The 14,807-nt window shown below is 41.1% G+C and overlaps 1 pseudogene; it reads right to left on the bottom strand.

Annotated features, from left to right (window-relative positions):
- Positions 1-2,116: 2,116 nt before the first annotated feature.
- LOC131293756 (putative nuclease HARBI1) lies at positions 2,117-3,256 on the bottom strand (annotated as a pseudogene).
- Positions 3,257-14,807: the final 11,551 nt, after the last annotated feature.

Genomic DNA, 14,807 nt, shown 5'->3' with positions numbered 1-14,807 from the left:
GTCCCGTTACGCCTCAGTTCCAGCGGTCGCCGTTCCGACCACTGTTTGTGCCCTGGAATTAAGTAAGGGTGGCGTTAGATGGTGGACACAAATAACAAGGTGTAGAGCGACTCCACGGAAGGAACCGGGACGTATCACGAGGATCACACCGTATTTCGAAGACTACCCCAGGCCGACTATGGGTAGACCATTTTGCATTATACAGAGCAAGCCGGCATTCCGTATTGCGTAAGTAATAATAAGTAATTTGTTATTACGTGGTTGGCGGAATTTGCTAGCGGAATAGATTGCTTACTATTAGCAGTAATATCATCAAACAATGTAAGTATGTTATTAAATTTCAGTCAAACTTTTGCAATAATGTGGCGTTTTATTTTACAGAACCGGGAAAATCAACAATTTAAGTTCATCGACAGTACATGAGCGACAAAACTAGTTAATTTTAGAAAATTAAGATTTAAATTTGTTAAAAATATGGGTGAGGTAATAGAAATAATAAAATGATTCAATAAAACTAAAAAGTAACAGTACATTTGAATTTTCAATTTTTAAACCGAAAAAACCGTTTACATTTAGCGCCTACATGTAGGCAACCGCCAGGTCGAAACGTTACGAGAGCGTACAATAAGGCGTTTGTATCTCTTCTAATAGACGCTAAATGTACGCTCTTATTTTGTATGTTAATGTACGCGATTTGTCGCACGACGCATGAATTAATGCAGCTGGGGTAGGTTTGGCGAGATTTCAAATACGCGACTAAAGCGAAGTGGACCAACAACAACAAAAATTTGGTGGCCACCGGCGGAGGTAACAGCACGGAATGTTCCTTTACGGAATTGGAAGAGCAAGTGGCCACCTTGCTCTGCTACAGCACAGCAGATCAAGGACATGCCGGGAAATGCTTCGGGATAGAAGATTCAACTTCCGATCTGCTTACAACTCCTACAACTTCCGATCTGGTTCCAACTCCTACAACTTCCGATCTGGTTCCAACTCCTATGCTTAGTTTACACGAGGCGCAAAACTCTGAAAACACAGGCGAAAATATCATTTTTTTCTGTCACTTTTTTTCGCTTCGTGTAGACGTTCCTATTCGTGAGCCGATGCAGATGTAAGCGCATTCAATGTTGATTTGATTGTTTAATTGTAAAAAAAACAGCACAGAGGTATTGTGTACACCGAAATCTTATCAACAACCACTGTACATTATTAAAAACAACTATTTTCCATCCACCGGCACTCTATACCAGGTGCGCAAATCTATTTTTCACTCGCCGACCGAAAAACAGATTTTCGCTTACTTTGACAGTTGACTGGCCAACTGACAGCATTTTACCGCTAACTCACAGCATTTTGCCGTTTGCAAAGGTTGCTTTGCGCTTCGTGTAGACTAAGCACTACAACTTCTGATCTGGTTCCAGCTCCTACAATCTTGTGTCTTTCCGATCTGGTTTTAATTTGTAGTGACGATGAAGGCGAACCATCGCGTTCATTGTGTGATTCACAACCAAGCAATTCGAACGGACCCGTCGATATTATGGTTGAGGAAAGTAACGACATTGATGATTAACCACTCTCTCAGCCACGAGCTAAAAGGAAAAGGTTTGACTCGAACGAGCTCTTGGATATGGCAGTGCAAAATAATTTGCTATTGGAAAAACTAGCTAAAACGTCGGGGCGCATTCTAGAGCAGTTGATAATACTTAATACCAGCAATAATAACCGGAATACCAAGTGTAACGCGTGCAATCATGAGAAGTAGTAGTTGTGTTAAGAATAGTAATTAAAAGTGATACTTGACGTGATATTTAATATTGAAAAGTAGGTTAAGCAATGGTTCCTTACTTCACTACTCCTTAGAAGTTTTTCATTTTTACGGAAAGGAATATAAGGAAATAAGAAGGAATAAGAAAACTGTCTTTAACAAATAAATATACATCTATTTTATCAAATGTCTATTTATGTGAGTTGGGCGAAAAGTAATCGACTAGACATGGAAATAGGAAATAGTAAGATATAAAAAGGAGCGACGAGCAGTAGCAGAGGGAGTTTTATCCAGAGTGTGGAAGGAAAAGATTTATAGTATAGAATACAGAAGTAACTTTAAACTTTACATTTATTGTCTATGCTCAATCATCATGTTATGAAGCGCGCTACAAACATTTATTATCTGCAAACATTTTTCGGGAGTATAATGAAGCTGCCTTGCGCCAGCAATACATTGAAACCGGCTTTTTAAAACACCGAAGGCTCTTTCTATAATAAACCTTCCTTTGCTTTGAAGGCTATTATATTCGGCTTGCGACGTGTATGGTTGGGCATTTCTTATTGGTTTTTTTTATCCGCGGTTTGCCGGGGTAAGCAGAGTCACCTACAAGGAAGAAGTTTTTATGCGTTACTTATGTTTGCTTCCACACAGCACGATCTTTCTTACCTAGAAGTTTACAATCTTGTTCTCCATTACGAAACTTAGCAGCAGAGAAGTTATCGGCAGGGCTTCGGTTCCAAACATGAGAATCATGGCTTGCTCCTCCATACTTCGCATTGACATATCGAATTTTTTGTCGGTTATCGCATATCTAAACAAAAAAGGAAAAGTAAGCAACAACTACCTAATCCTTGTTTTTCATGCAACAATTAAAACAACTCACCATTAAAGCGTTAATGCTAAAGTAGCTGTTGCGGCTAGAACGGGACCACAACACCGTCGCTATCGGCTGCGCCACCGTCAAAGTGACAGCTGATGCGGCCCATGCAGCAGCCATCGAGTACCGACTCTAGCCTCAGCCAAAACGGGATAAAAGGGCTGCGCAAGCCACCATTATTTTCTATTCGCGATACGTTAGCTTGATCAAAAGGTGAAATAAAGACTAATTTGTGGTTTCTTACCAAAAGAACTCCGACAAATCCTTTTTTTTTCAAATCACTGCTAACAGTAGCCTTTCCGATTGTAGTACAGATGCTGATTTGCCCTTGGTTTCATAATTCTGATGTGTATTCCATCTACGCACATCACAACTCCTGGGATTCCACTTTTCGAGAAGAAAAATGCATTGGCATCTTCTTTTTCTCGAATGGTCATATTTAGTCCGATCCATTTTGCACACAACTTTCTCTCCATGGCATCTAATGTTTGGCTTAATACAACGGAGAATGTGCTCTGCGCCATTGGAACGAAAAAGTCTTTACCCACGCCATGCTGATATGTGCCTTCAGCCAAAAATCTTAAAATTGCAGCTAGTTTTTGAATGGCGGTTATCCCATTTCACAAACCTAAAATATCAACAGTAATTATAACATTGAACGAAAACAAATAAGTTATCATTTTATACCTATCACCTTGCAGTTCCAACACATTTCTATTCACTCTTAGATTTTCACGAAATTGTCGTACGCTGTACGGGAACCTGACACGAAGAAATTGTTTGCATCTCACTAACGTGCTCCCTTCACTCGCTCACCTGTGCTATTGCTATCTAATGCCAACGTCACCTCTAAGCGTAATTTGAGAGTGGAAAATCACAACTATAGTTCAAAATAATGAATAATTTTACCACACGTACCCAAACAATACTGATAGTTATTCATAAGAGTCACCTGTAGCAAGAAACCGTAAAGTGATGCATAGTATTTCTAGGGCAGATGTTGCCTCCCGCATATTCGGATTTTTTCTTGTAATACGTGGTGAGACTAAATCTAGAAGATGATTGAAATCTTCCCTGTGCAACCTTATGAACTTTTTTAAGGTATCGTCTATGCCGTTATTTCTGATATCTTCTACCAGCCTTTCCGCCATGTTTCCACGTTTGAGGAATAACTCGCGCATCCAAAAGCGACGATTTACTCCTTGTGGTCGTGCATTCGGGGATGCTACAAATAATCTTAATGTATTTGCAAGCGTGAGCAATATTCTTTTAATGGCAAAGTTGTTCGAGTGCACATTTTTGAAACCTATGGAGATATAGCAAACTACATACACTGTACCCATAAAGTCAGTACACAGCAGGCTAAAGCAGAAACAAAGGCCATTTACTTCGAGAGAAACAACTATTTTGAAAAATTAAAAATGAGGGATTGTTCTTTGGATTTGGAATTTGGACGCGATACGAGTTAGGGTTTCCGAGATATGGTCAAAATAGTGCCACAGCACCCTAAAAGCGCACCAAAAAAGTGAGTACACAGCCCTCTATGTTTCATCATATCTTGTATTGCAAAGAAAATTCCTCTGAAAAAACTACAATCGTGAACAGCACATCGTAATAAACAGTCTAGCAGTGTTTAATAACAAAATAAGGTGCCTAATTACACTACAATGGGCAGGACAGAAATTTCTTTCGAGACGAGATCGGATATCATTCAATTACACGAAATTGAAGGCAACAGCTACTCGGAAATTGCCTTTTTGTTAAATGTAAACAGAAATCCGGTTGCCAGAGTCGTTCAGCGGTGGAAAAACGGCCGCCGTATTGAAAATTTACCGAGCACTGGTCGTCCTACCAAAACATCGAATCGGATGAGGCGCATGGTAAAGAAGATGGTAGATGCTGAGCCAAAAATTAGAGCTCAAACTGTTGCGACAATACTGCGTAAGAGATATGGCCTCATAATGGGTAGTGAAACTGTGCGAAAAATCATACACAAATTTGGATACAAAGCATATAACCAGCGTAAGAAGCTTCACATAGGCGTGATAAATCGTCGGCTACGATTAGAATTCGCAAAAAAATACTTGCACCATTTCCCCGAGATCTGGGAGAAGGTACTTTTCACGGACGAAAGCAAGTTTAATATTATCGGATGTGACGGTAGAGTAAAAGTGTGGCGAAAATCTGGGGAAGGACTTAATCCCAAATACACTATTAAGACTGTGAAATATGGAGGTGGCAGCGTCTTAGTGTGGGGTTGTATAGCAGCAAGGGGTGTAGGAAATCTGCACCTCATAAGGGGTACAAATATGGCAATATATCGACTTACTGAAGTAATGGACAAATATGTCAATATTTCGACTTACTGAAGGAACATTTGCGACCCAGTGTTGAAAAACTCGGAATCGAGCGGGATTATTGGTTCCAGAAAGACAAAGCAGTACAAATTCCACCTGCTTGCCCGAGCCAGGCTCGGGTATTGATAATAATCAGCACAAGTGGGTAAGGGGATAAGGTAGTTTTTCGAATCATTCAAACTATTTTGCTCAAACTAATTGACCCAAAGTTTTTCAATTATTACCAAAACTAGAAGTAACCCGTTTATATAGGATTCGATCAGCAGATGAGCGTGTTCAAGCGTGTTGAAAAATTTCACGATCAAAATGTTAACGTTGTGGCTATTGTGAGCGATAACTGCCACTCAAACATTGGTTGCTGGAAATATTTGGGTGCACATAATTACGAGAAACCATGTTTTGCTCATCCGGTCACTGGAAAAAACATTCATATTTTTCCTGATGCACCTAACCTTATTAAATTGCTTAGATCACGGTTTTTCATATAATGAAAAAACTATAACAGCTGCTCCAGTGGACAAGCTCATAAACACCAGACATCATGTCGAAATGACACCAGCATTTAAGCTAACTTCTTCTTCTTCTTGTTGGCGTAACGACCTCTTTGGTCATGCCTGCCCGTTAAGGACTTACGAGACTTGTTTCCTTGTTGTACGTGGATAGTCAGTCCTCTCGTACAGGGGAGGGTCCGGTCTCGGTTGGGATTCGAACCCACGCCGTCGAGGTGGTGAGCCCCGGCGCTCATGGGCCGATTTTCTAACCGGCGCTACCGCTCGGCTGTCGCGGACCCCCCAGCTAACTAAAGATCACTTAATTATGAGCCCTCAGGAGCGTCAAAACGTACGGCGAACCACGCTACTGTTGTCGCGTACCACTGCAGTCTGCTTGAGAAAATATTTTCCTGACGACGGTGCAGCTAATGACTTGGCAGAATTCATTGAAAAAGTCGATCGCTGGTTCAGTATATCTATCTCAAATTCTCCAGTTGTGAAACAGGACTTTAAGGAAGATGTTTAGTGATAAGCATGAAAGTCAATGGAAGATCAACAATGCAGGTGTTTCAAAATCCATTCCTATGCACATAACATCGGTGCAAATGCTGTTTCACGACATGACGCTGAAGCATAAAATTAATTTTATGTGCACCTACAAAGCTAATCAAGATGTTTTAGAGAATTGTTTCTCTCAAATTCGGCAAATAGGAGGACTTTATGACCACCCGTCCCCTCTGAGCTGCTTTTACCGAATTCGTATGATGACGCCACCGAGAATTCGTATTGATGATACCGAGAAACGCCAACTATCTTGCGAAACCAAACATATACAGGAGAAGAACACGAGGAAAGCCATGAGGAATTTGTCTCAGCGACAGTATTTGCGAAGGCAGCTATTGTACCTTCCCTGCCAGGGTCAGTGGATTTGCTTGGACTATAATATCAGAGTCAAATGTATTACGAATACGACTTTCGTGAATTTTTTATGGAATTTTTGTATCCTAATATTAGGACAAAAATGCAAGCTCGAGCATCGAAAATGGTAGCAAGTCACGTAAAGGAAAAAACGTTTCAAAACACAACAGGTCACAAGTCAAAAGACACAAGTCAAAAATCAAACGCTTGAAACGAGGCTAAATAGTACAATATTACTAATTTCGCAACATATTTGTTGACGAATCGAATAAGTATAAAAACGAATGTGAATTTCGTTTGTAAAAGCAAATAGTGTAAATATTGCGTTAGTACGTTTCTTCTTCTTGGCGTAACGACCTCTTGGTCATGCCTCCCGTTAAGGGCTTACGAGACTTGTTTCCCTGTTGTACGTGGATAGTCAGTCCTCTCGTACAGGGGAGGGTTCGGTCTCGGTTGGGATTCGAACCCACGCCGTCGAGGTGGTGAGCCCCGGCGCTCATGGGCCGATTTTCTAACCGGCGCTACCGCTCGGCTGTCGCGGACCCCCTACGTTTAGTACGTTTATATAACGTTTATCATTGATTAGGATAAGGCTAGTATTAATGATAATGAATTATTGTATCGATTTGAAAAAAAAACATGTATTATGTAAATACTTCGGACGAGGACGACCGAGGAGTTATAAGTGGTCCGACCCCGGAGAAGTTATAAGTGGTATAACACTATGTCAGGTGAGACCAGAGTAAATGACGTTTACTCGCTGTCATCACTTGACACTAGACCTGATCACTTGACCATTAGATCGCCACTTCTATCTTGATCGTCCAGAAGGACAGACGAATAAAGAGATCCACGACGTAACACATAATTATATATCATCGGATTGCTAGAAAAAAATTATAAACAGAAATACCCGATCCTAGACTTAGGTGAGCAAACGTTCAAGATGACTGCAGAGCAATCATATTGCCAACCGTCATCTTTTATGCATCTTATTTCTTTGGGGGGTTGTATGAGCCTTCACCTTTTTTTAAATCAAGGGTTGAAAATGGAGGGCATTTTTTGAGGATGAATCCGAAAGGACGTTTGTTGAAGAGTTTTGTGCGCAGAATAGCTACTGTGATTCAAACGAGCTATTCCTGTAATACCTAAAATACCTGCCGACATCGTCAAATCTTTCGTCAAGCATCGTGTCACCGTATTTCGAGTGATCCGGCACCCCGAAACAGCACACAAATTACTTTCCATCGCTCTGTAAAGGTTACAGGATTCTAACGTTAACATAACACACACAACAATGGCTTACGTTGATATGTAGCGTTGAAGTATAATTACTCACCACTTTTCCTGTAATTTAATTCAAAATTTACGAAAAAGATAAAACTCGTAAAATTGGAAAAACTAAACCAAAACAACGACCATTCTTAAGTCAAAGGTTTCTTGTATTTTGCTTTAGTCGATTTGACACGTAAAATCAGAAAAACCAAACCAAAACAACGGCCATTCTTAAGTCAAAGGTTTCTTGTATTTTGCTTTTGTCGATTTGTCAAATTGCTCTACAGTATTTGACCAGAGCTATTAGGGCCTATTCCGAACAAAATCGTCAAAGGTAAACTATTGTTAAACCATAAATAAACGATCGTTTTGAGTAAAATCGGTTGCAAACCTATCACATCCGTTCAAACAGACGATCGTCGAAATAATCGTCAATAAAATCCTTTGAGCTCTGCCATCTGTGAGTAAATTTGTCAAGCAGTTGAGTTAACGATCGTTATAGGTATCACATAAGCTTAATTTACAGCAATGACGACCGTTTAGTTGTCGATGACTAAAGAGCAGTCGATAACGCCAACCTGTCCATGAGAAAGCGTCCGATTTGATCATTGATCTACCCACGACGAACATGTTCAATAGCTCGACGATGAATCTAAAGAATACACACTAGTGCTAACCGATATTTTTGCCCAGTGTTGGATGTTCCACGGCCCGGCGAGAAGAGAGGAGATGAAATAGTCGCTATTCTAGTTGCAACACAGTCGCCAAAAAGCTATGTGTGAGCATTGAGGGGAATTAAAACTGCTCGAGCTTATTGTATTATCGATCGTATATCATATTAACGATCGTTCATGAAATTCGTTCGGGCGATACCTTTTTCGAGCCGTTTATTAAACGACCGTCTATTTGCTATACGATCGATTAGCGTTGTCGACTTCGTTCGGAATAAGCCCTATTATGGTAAAGTGGGGAACGACGCCCCCCGTAAGCGAAATACATTATTTTCTTCTATTTCTTTAATTAAAAAGTCTCTAATTTCCATAGTTAGATAAATAAACATCTTGTGTACGTATGAAATATATCTGCTACACAGTTTCATTAAAAGTTTGCCATAGAAGGGAAATGAAACGTTTTCATGATTTGGGGGACAATTTTTTCGAACATTGTAGTTACTCTTGGGAAAGGTGGTGCTGCCGACGTGATGAAAATAACCAACGCAGAATAAAATTAACAATAAAACTACATCCATAAGGTTAGGCCCTGTCAATGGGACCAGTAAACGGGCACTGTAATCGAGCCCTGTAAACGGTCACTGTAACCGGGCCCTGTGAACGGGCACTGTAACCGGGCCATGTAAACGGGCACTTTAACCGGGGCCTGTAAACGGGCACTGCAACCGGGCCCTGTAACTTGGCCGTGTTACCGGGCCCTGTAAATTGGCCGTGTTACAGGGCCCTGTAAACGGGCCCTGTTATCGGGTCATGTAAACGGGTCCTGTAAAATTAGTCCTGTAACTGGGCCGTGTAACCGGGCCGTGTAACCGGGCCGTGTAACCGGGCCGTGTTACCGGGGCGTGTTACCGGGGCGTGTTACCGGGGCGTGTTACCGGGGCGTGTTACCGGGCCGTTTTACCTAGTTAAACACTATATCAAACTAATCAATTTCATATTAAATAAGATTTTCGCAGGGCCTTTCAGTTTTGGCTCCGTTAACAATAGTGGGGAAGATGGCCAAACCGGTGGGGCAGGACGCACCACCTCGTAATCGAGACGATCGATTACAAAACTATAAAATTTAGCAAAGTGCGCTTACAAGTTGTACCATCTCGTGTTGCACGCAATCTCAAGTTGCATGCAAGTCTGCTATGCAAGTATCATGCACTTCACAGAACCAGATCACTTCGTACTTATTTCTAGCTGAAAGAAACTATTAACACTTTAAGCGCCATGCACAAATTACACTGCTTTCCGTTCTGCCAGCGATTCGTAGAAACGCCGGTCTACCTAACGGGCTCTGTCGGTCCGAGCAGATCGATTTACAAGACATTATGGAATATACCCGCCCGTTTGGAGGGGGAATGGGTTTTACTATGCGGTGATTTCCGACAACTTTTGCCAAAGGAACAGATGCTGAAATAATAAATGCATGTATTAAAAAGACTATTCTCTGGCGACACTGTAACATGCTACGTTTGCATATCAACATGCGTGTGCAAACAGCGCTAAATGCAGGACAGGCTATCGAGCTACAAGAATTTGCAGACGTCCTGTTGCAAATAGGCGAAGGACGGCATGTCACAGTACCCGGTCTGAAACCTTCGTATGCTAAAATTCCTCGCGACATCGTGTTACCAAATACATCAGATGCTGAATCCGACCTCCAGACGCTGATAGATAAAATTTATTCTGACGTTCATCTGATCCCAGCTTTCTTTTCGGATCGAGCTTTTCTTTCGCCGTTGAACATGAATGTGCATTCTATCAACAATGCTGTACTCGAGCGCTTACCTGAACGAGAGCAGGTGTTCCTATCCATTAATACATTGGTCCAACAGGAAGACTATCAACATTTTAACATCCCTACCGAATACCTTCACAGTCTTAGCATCAGCGGTATTCCGGTACATCAACTTAAATTGAAGTGATTTTCACCAGTACTGCTAATGCGTAACCTTAACCCAGAAAAAGGATTATGCAATGGTACAAGACTGCAAATCATTGATTTGAAACCAAATTGCATACACGCCAAAATACTTACTGGCAAACGGCAAGGAGAACCTGTATTATTACCGCGCATCTATTGCGATACCAATGACCAAGGGCTCCCATTTCAAATTCGCTGAAAACAGTTCCCACTGCAAGTTTGCTTTGGCATGACGGTCAACAAATCACAAGGCCAATCACTTCGCCACATGTGACTGTATCTACCCAACAGCGTGTTCGCTCATGGGCAACTGTATGTAGCACTGTCGCGAGTAACGGCCAGAACTAATGCAGCACTTCTAATCCAGAATCCAACATATGAAGATCAAGATACCATTGCAACCGAAAACATTGTTTACAGTGAAGTCATCAGGGATTAGAAAACATCAACATTATCATCTTTATTCAGGTTGCAGCCAATAATATACATTTTTACTAATAAGTGATCACCATGCTTTCTGAAGGAATTTGCGGTTCTCGCGGAATTTTTAACAGTCCTTGCGCGGCTATCAAGTGCATAGATACAGAGGAATAGTTCCGAAGGGATGGTTATTTGACGGACACTATTAAGCCAAGTTTTTTAGGGAGTAGTGGGGGGGTCAAGCGTAAGGCAAGATGTGGAGTCTTTTGCTGCTTCCCCTTTCGAGTCTGTTCTTGGGAACTACCCAGGATGTTTGGAGGACCAAGAGGCCGCCACTATCACCAGAAGCACAATGCTGTAAAAGTTTTTAATTGTAATAATCTGATCCGCCGTGATCCGGTTGCCGGATTGCTCCAATCGCATGTGGAAAGTTCCAACGATCCTTAAACTTTTTTGTAACCTCCAACAATTGTGCTTTTGTAGAAGGAAACTGTAAACAAGAAAATAAAACTTAGCTTATTAACTTATTTACGTTTAGAAAACTGTTTGCTCACATTGATCATCAATTTACTATTAATATTTGTAATATTTGTTTTTTTTTCTTTTCAGCTTGACGAGCACGATGTGGGATCGAATCTCGAGACTGGCACCCTCCGGTATTACGAACGGCTGACCACCGATCTATAATATACAGTATTTCGGTCACACAAACTCTCTTCGGAGAGAGGCCTTGTCCCACTAGGGGATGTCGTGCCACATAAAAAAAAAACGCGTGGTTCTCGTGCCACTATCCAAGCGCAAGAGGCCTACGATACAGAAAAAACTTAATCTAGCCTGCTGCGTTGGTTCCTTTGCACCCTTGAAACGCAGTCAAGAAACAAATAGCACAATTCAAACCTTCTGAACAAAAGTTATGTTATAAATAAAATGAGTGTTGAAATTAAATGAACTGAAACAGTTGATTGTTACGCTATCTCATCGAAAGAAAAACAAACTTCAACACATTTGATCTCTATATAATTTTTAGCTGATAAATGATAAATTTACATTCACATATAAAGCTTTAGTAAGGCAGGAGCAAGTTTACTTGACTATATTGCTTATAGATGAACGAGACACCTACAATAAAAAAAAGAATGTTGAATTTTGTTTTGATCACACGCGGATAACTTACCCCTAAACAAATACTGCAAGCTACTGAATGTTTCTCCAGTTGCCAAGTAGCGCAACGTTATACACCTAACACAGGTGCTGCCTGGGTTTAGTTTTCTCCGCGCCTACCAGCACCAGGTTGGTAATGCACAGTCACAAATAAGCCCAGCATGCCCAAAGAGACAGCAGACCACGTACTTCGCATCTGCACTAGGTTCAACGTGGAAAGACGTATTCTCGAGCGGCCCGACGAGTCATATCCAACGCTGCGCGAATTGTGCGACGACATGTGCACGAAGGAGGTTGTGTGGCAGGCAACCTGCTCCACCATAAGCATAATGACGCACCTGCAGCAGATTTGGAACTACGAAAGCCCACCATGAGACGAGAAAGGAAATGAGACGCGTGTTAAAATAAGTCGTGATGTCATGCATCACCCAAAGCGAGGTGTAATAACATCACCCCCACCCATGCCAAACTAATTAAGACGAGGTCTGGGAGGAGATAGAGTGTGGAGGTCGGGGTGAGGGTTTAATCCGTAAAACCTAGTTTTTTGGAGGCCAGGTACCTGGCCCGTCGGTAACTCCTGGATCCCCTTTCGCCCCATTGAAGGTTTCATGTCGTCCGCGTTACATTTTCTAGTTCTTTCTGTAGAAGGTGTCAAATGGCGGTTATAATTAAAATACAAATTCAAATTGCTGAAGCATAAATTAGATGCGAAACATTCTGGTCCTCTTCCTGGTCGACCAGTGCCTGATTTTGGCGCACAAGAGAGTTGCTTTAACTGAAGCCCCTATCCACATAAATGAAAAAGCACTGTTATATCACCGATTGCTCATGAAATCACCTTTACCAAACCTTTCGGTTAATTCAGCAGGAGGTTCTTCATTGCCAAGCCGAGTTACAACACATTGCAACTCTACTTTTTAAAGTGCCGTGTTTTTAACTCCTGCTTCGTATGATAATCCACATGATTGCGATGCGATTGCCACATTGTATCGGTCATTGAATAAAACCCTCTCCGAAAAGGGAGACAAAAATTAAGAGAAGTAAAGAGCAGGCATTGATGACTCGCCACCTACGCTTACAGAAAAACGAATACGTCCGGTATACATCCGTGTCTCTCCATACTATCTTGCAGGATCCTTCTGGATATGTGATAATTCGTCAAAGGCGCAGTATCAGCTCGAAGGTCGGAACACTGTGCCGCATGCTATCCCCCACCTTCTGTGTTTCTCGGAAGGATGTATCTCCCTTATTCCGCCTTGTTCATTTTGCGGATATATTTAGATGCGCGTTCCAATTAACTGACCACGTTGCTACCAAATTCCTAATACACACGATTGTTCCCTCTCCCCCTCTTGTGCTGCCTCCTCTAACTTCTCTTTCTCTCTCTCGCACGTCTCCGCCCTCTCACTCTCTATCTCACACGCTTCCCAGCCCTTTTTTATCTTTCTCTCTCTCTCTCTCTCTCGTTCTCTCTCTTTCTCATTCCCGCTCGCCCAGTCTCTATGACTTCCTCTCCCACTTGCTCCTTCTTACTCTGTCATGTCTCTATTTCACATTTTTTGGCTTTTGAAGGAGAAGGTGTCATTATGTCGCTTTGGCATGTGTGCCATATTTGAGTATTGATATGTCAAAAGCTCAAACCTTCTCCAATACTCCCTCAAAACGCACAGCAATACCAACAGCAGTGTTACGTCAAGTCATGAAATGTCATTTTACTCTGGACGACTTCACTTTCTAATATATACACCTTGTCTCCAGCCCCACTCAAGGTGTCAAAACTGTTGCATCAAGATGTCAAAATTATGACGAAAAATTAATTCACCTTGCAATGCTGTCTCTCTTCGTATCTAACAATCTTTATAGCTCATGCATTCCATTTATTGAAAACCCATGATGATATTCCATTACCTCTATTTGATATGCTGTGTACACCTTGGGTTTTCACAAGATTTGCTTCAGATGCCCATTATATTAACATCAAATAGAAAGAAAAACCGATTGCGATCGTGTTTCTGCTGATAGTTGTTCGCATAAACATTTTTTTACGGAACGCATCCTACCTTTTTAAAACCAAAAGATATACTTTTACAAAGATACCCTACAACTCTATACACACCTTGGGCCTACTAATGAATAACCAAATTACTGATTTTATCATAAAGTGCCCATGAAAACGATGCTTCTACAGTTTATAGTTTGCAACACTAAAAATCCTGACATTTTTAGAACACATTGATCACAAAACTATTGATTTTATAATATAGTTACCTTGAAACACTACATATATACCTTGGGCTGTACCTGAAATAGTTATTTGGATCAAATAACGAAGGTTGGGACAGCTGACGTATCTATTATTTTTCGGTGATAAAAGGATCACCATATGATAAATGAACAAAAATAGAGCAAAAGTGTTTTTCAACACTAAAGGTTGAATAAAATCATTCATTATCTGTTTTGATAACAAAACATGTTGATTTAAAAATTAGATTACCTTGCAACGATGTACATACCTTGGCCCTGCCAGTGTCTTGAAAAAATATCATTTGCATGAAACTGGCTTACATTACCCTACCTTTACAAAGGAATTCAGAGCCAGCTGTCAATGCTGTTCTAACTTTTTCATTCGTGCGTGTGGAGGTTTTGTTTACAAAAGTTTTTTCTAAAATACATTAAAACTTGTGCTTAAGTGAAGATGAAAACTTTATCGTTCAAGACACAGAGGTTTTGTGTTATGCTGTAGTGATTTTGTTCTTGATGTTTTGCTGTAAACGATTCAGAGAAAGAGCGTTTCCATCGCATGTTTGGTTTTAGCTGTTGCGGGCGCGACGGTCGAAAAACGCATGGTCGAAAAAACGCGTCAAACGAAAAAAACGCTAAGTAACGCTCAAAACTAT

This window comes from Anopheles ziemanni, chromosome 2 (genome assembly GCF_943734765.1).
Source record: "Anopheles ziemanni chromosome 2, idAnoZiCoDA_A2_x.2, whole genome shotgun sequence".
Classification (NCBI taxonomy): Eukaryota; Metazoa; Arthropoda; class Insecta; order Diptera; family Culicidae; genus Anopheles; species Anopheles ziemanni.
This window is presented reverse-complemented; position numbering and strand designations above follow the sequence as displayed.